The following is a 5,000-nucleotide window of genomic DNA, read 5'->3' as shown; positions in this document are numbered from 1 at the left end:
TAGTTGTTACAAGCTCCTCAAAAAAAAAAAAAAAAAAAAAAGATACAAAAAATGGGCCTGGGTTTGCAGTTTGCAGGCCCTACAGACTCAGTAAGAAGCTTTTTTTTTCCTTTTTTTTTTTTTTTTTTTTTAAAGGGAATTTGCCTGCTAGGCAGGTCTTCCCTAGCTCTCACAGTTCTAATTATTTCCTACTGCCCTAATGCTTTCTCACTACTAAATTCTCCATTGACTGTAATAAAGTCTCCCTACTCTCAAGAGCTTGGAGAGCTGCTGCCTTTTGCCTTTTTTTTTTTTTTTTTTTAAGACTGGCAAAGAGAGAGGGGGGGGGTGGGGGTGGGGTGGGTGTGTGTGTGAGAGGAGTGTGCTTTCCAAGGTGGGGTTTCCCAAGCTGTTGTTGCTCAAATAAGAATCTTACCCTGAAATTGGCTGCTCATTTCTGTGTGGGCTGGAGTAATGCACTTTAGCAGGCTTTTGCCACTATCCTATATACGTAAGGTACACATCTTACAATAGTGTACAAACTACTCATGTAGAGGTAACACTGCCCTTCATAGGGGTTTTTTTTTTTCCACCGAGCAAAAATAAAGAGCAGGTGCAAATTAATTAGACCTTACTTGCTGTTGGGGGAAGTGAACTGTTTAATAATTGCATGAGTTTGACAACATATTCCTGAATTTTAGAAAGCAGATACATTACTGTGCCTGGGACTGACCTACTATTTTTATTAGTCCTGAGGAACTCAGATGGTGTGAAAGGAAAATATACAGCCTTTAAAATGCAGGGTAGCTTTTAGTTTAAGATTGAATATGATACTCTACCTTCAATACCTTTATCTGACTGTTTGTGCCAGTCAGTTGAAAGGATGTTCATTTAAACATCTGATATATAAATAAACTGTAGTACACAGACAGTGGAAAAAATCACAGCTTATAGTACAAAGATAAATATTTTAGGCAATGCTTGTTTTTCCAGTTGCAGTTAACTTTAGCACAAAACGATTAATCTGATTTCTTTAAGCCTTCCCATGCCAGCCAAGTGCACCTGTTAAGACAGAATGCTGCAGGAAGGATGTGCGTTTTCTTTACCTGACTGGGGCAGGGGCAGGGGGTGGGGGTGGGGGTGGGGAGGAGAGTGTGTGTGTGAGTATGGGGGGATGCTGAGCTCCTGGCTCTTCTCTCTAGTAAATAAATTGCATCTTTGGTAATTTGCAAAAAAATCAGTTGTCAGTGGTATTATATATCTGTGTTCAAAAATGGCCTTCAGAGACCCGCTGTATGAGTGTCCACTTAAAAGTTTGATACTACAGCTTGAATTCTTTACAGCAGCAGTGCTTTTTGTGTTCTGATCCAGACATTGTTGTCCCATCGCTGCCCTTTTGAGCCATTTTTTTAACTGTTTGAACTCAGAAATACCATCTTCACTTGTTAAGGTATTCTAAATAGTAAAATTATTAGTTGGCTTTGAAGAGATGATTTTTTTTTTTTAACCATGAAATTTCTAGTTTTTCTCATCAAAGATGCTGACTTTGCTCACTGATGCAGTCGTGATATGTATGCTTTCCAATTATGCTAAGAGACATCTTGTAACTTACAACTGGAAGCTCCGTTCTCCTCAAAGAAAGACCTTGCAGCACACGGTGTTTGGGCACGCTTTACATTTTTACAGAGAAAACTTGTTTGAGTAGATAGTAGTGTATTAAACCTAATATAGAGACTTGACTTTACAGTATTTCAATAGCAGTCTACCTGATTAGTGTTTTAATCATGTTCATTTACTAACATATTTAACAAGTATGCAGTGAAGTAATTTATGTCTCTGCTTAACTTGAGTTTCGAAAGCTAAATGTTTTAGATAAAGTGGGGAGGAAAAAAAAACCCCACCTTTACAAATGTTCTCTTAGCTTGTCTAATTTTTTTATTCTCACACATTCAGCTATGTCCTTCATATTTGGCATTTTGATTTATTAGGCAATCTTAAGTATTAAAGACTTTTAGCATACCAGCGCAAGACTTCAGATGCTTTGTGCCTTGTGTCAATGATGAATTAATTCCAGCAGAGCACAAAAGTTAGCATTATTTAAGCCTAGCTCCTCACCTCTGCTTTTACGTCTTAAAAGGGTGAAGTTTGGGCTGTGTCTTAGGAAGTGAAACATGGAAAATGCCCGGGCGCGCTGAGGGCCGGCAGCTTTGTGGTGCTGAGTGTCGCAGCTTGGGATCAAGCCACACGGGCACCGTAACACCAGCGCAGGGCTACGGACCAGCCAGGGGGTGTTGCCTTGGTTCAGGGGGCTCACCCCACAGCTGGGTGGGCAGCCGCCCTGCATTCTGTGGGTGGTTTGCGACGGTGGCTGCTGGCCTCCGTGTGTCCAGCACTGGGGGGAGACATGCAGCGCGCCCACGGCATCACAGCCGGGGGGCCGGGGCCAGCCGGCAGCTGGAGACCAGCTTCTCCTTGGCTTCAGCACGTGGAAAAGCGCCGTCGAGGGGCAGCTGGCAGCGCTGGGCTGGGCCCGCAGCCCGCGGCGGTGGCGCCCGGGGGACGGGTGGGGCACGGCCTGCGAGCCGCGGGGCGGGGCGGGGCGGGGCGGGGCGGGCTGCCGGCCCTGCGGCGCCCCCTGGCGGCAGCTCCGGTGCCGCGCACCCGCTCCCGCCTCCCGGTATGGCGGCGGCGCAGCCGGCGACCTGGGGAACGACGGCCGCAGCCCTTGGCACCGGGAACTGGGGCGGCCGCTGCACCCGTACCTGGCAGGGCAAAACGCGCCCTGCCAGCCTGGCGTTCGGTACACCCTATCATAAAGTGAGGAGGTCTAATTGAGCTACGTCTCTCTATCCTGCTATTTGTACAAATAAAAGACCACATCTTGATGCAAAATAAACACAAAAGCACTGTTGTGACTATAACAGGGAGTCATATACTAATTTATATAATAAGTGGTTTTGCACGCTTTATTCAAGATTATGGCTGCAAGAAATGGCATGAATTGCTGGGTGTGTTTAATGCTGGATTATAGCAATTTGAAACATGTCAAACACATGGCTAATGCCTCATGCTTCACTCATTCTTGCGTAAACCTGCATAGCCACCATCCATTATACCCTTGGTAACAACACAATTCTGCAAGTAAATATTGTTACACTAAGTAACCTTTCAATTCAAGTTGTTTAGGAGGAGAAAATGCAATCTTGTGCAGTCAGTTCCAGTGTCAGTTTAATGTTTCAAAAGGGAAGTGGTGTAGAGAATAAGTATCTGTACAGTGACTTGCCGGCTTAAAACACGCGCGTGCACGTGAGGGCGCACAGAAAATGTACAGTTTACTGCAGGGGAGAAAAGTAAATCTGTAGCTTCTAACTTCGCAGGACCGGTATTTCTTTTTTTTTTTAATATGGGTGATTGCTTGGTTACCCTGGCAGAATTAGGCATTCAACCTGCAGCGCAACCACATACTAAAATAATTTACAATTTCATTCTATCTTGCAGAGAGCAGCAAATGTTTTCCCCATGCTTTTTTTAAAATACCCGGTAGCAGAGCTTCTGTCTCACCTTTGGTGAGAAGAGTTTGGGAATCACAGCAGAAGTAGGTGCTAGTAAATGTATCTGTCTGTGAATGTGGGTGCATGTGTGCCTGCGTGCCTGTGTAGGCACGTTCATGACTGACAGCGAGTGTGACAGCAAGAGAAAAAGAGAAGGATTAGTTAGCGTGAATGTGTATAAATAGGTGTAAACAGGGACCTGTATATTTTTTCTTGTCCTATTTGAAATACTAAACTTTCAGCCTTAGTATCTGGCAGTCATCGTATTTCCTTTGTATTTATTTATGATTATTATGCTAACAACCTGCACTGTGGTTGTAAAAGCAAGGGAAAAGTACGTAAGTTTGTTCAGTGAGATATTGCAGGTTCAAATTATTCTGCCACCAATGACTGAAATTACTGATACATAGATACCAGAAATGGTCCTCGTTTACATGTTTTCAGTGCTTTAATTAGGGTTTAGAGTTGATAGTACTTACACACAAGTGTGTATAGGTATACGTGCATACGTGTGTGTCTGTATGCAAGAGAAAAGAAAAAGATTCTGTGCTCCTGCTTTTACCAGCAGAGGTTTTTTTTTAGCTGCCGGCACTGAGAATGGGGCTGTGGACAGCCAACACAGAGCGTTACTCAGGCCAATGTTTCAGTTTTCTTTTTAAAAATACCCTTTTACAACTAGAAAAACATTTTTTTTTTTTAACATTTAATTCTAGGGACTCTTCCTTCTTCATCTGAATTCTTTAGTATTTCTTGCATTGTACTTCCAAAAAAGTTACCCTTTCTAGTATTGATACTGTATCGTTTTATTCTCTCTGTATGCAGCTGTTGGGTCGGATTTGTTGTTTTCTGTTGCCAGAGTAGTGTTACTGGTCATGTTATGTTCAAGCCGATTCTGCTGGCTCACAGACACTCGAACTTAAAATGCAGAGCTCGAACTACACTCTGGGACTTTGCAAGGATACAAAATCCACAAGACATAAAACCCTTTTGGTTAATATGAACTGCAAGATGTTTAACCCTTCTCTGCTAACTGTAATGAAAGAGTCAAAAGGAAGTAAAAAACGGGGCGGCTGATGTATTTATTTATTAAATTTCTGAGTGTTTTGTAATGTTTTGGTTATCTAACATTTACACCCCTTTACCCTTTTAATGCGCTTGGCTAAATGTACCACTGTTATTGTCTAACGTTCGACTCTGTTAAAGATGAACCTGTCTGTTGGTTAAATCTTTGTTTGACTAAAAGAGGATTAATGTTTGAATTTCCCGAATTTCCAAATCCTTGTAACGATACAGTTGATGAAGTGTTTTAAATAGATTTCCACTCTGATATACATGTCTTTTTATTGAAAGTAAATATTGTAAAAATCAGAAAGGGCTGCCTGCTCCCACAGTTGTGGCATACCCGCATTAGAATTTTCATATAACTACTAAGGGCAATCAGACCCTTTTCTCTGAATATTTTAAACATTG

The 5,000-nt window shown here is 42.5% G+C and overlaps 1 protein-coding gene across 12 annotated transcripts in view; it reads left to right on the top strand.

Annotated features, from left to right (window-relative positions):
* FOXP2 (forkhead box P2) overlaps nucleotides 1–5,000 on the top strand; it is a 445,070-nt gene that overhangs the window by 237,086 nt on the left and 202,984 nt on the right. The gene's annotated exons all lie outside the window — the stretch shown is intronic.

This window comes from Falco biarmicus, chromosome 5 (genome assembly GCF_023638135.1).
Source record: "Falco biarmicus isolate bFalBia1 chromosome 5, bFalBia1.pri, whole genome shotgun sequence".
Lineage (NCBI taxonomy): Eukaryota > Metazoa > Chordata > Aves > Falconiformes > Falconidae > Falco > Falco biarmicus.
Note: the sequence above shows the minus strand (reverse complement) of the source record. Positions and strands in the feature narration are given on the sequence as shown.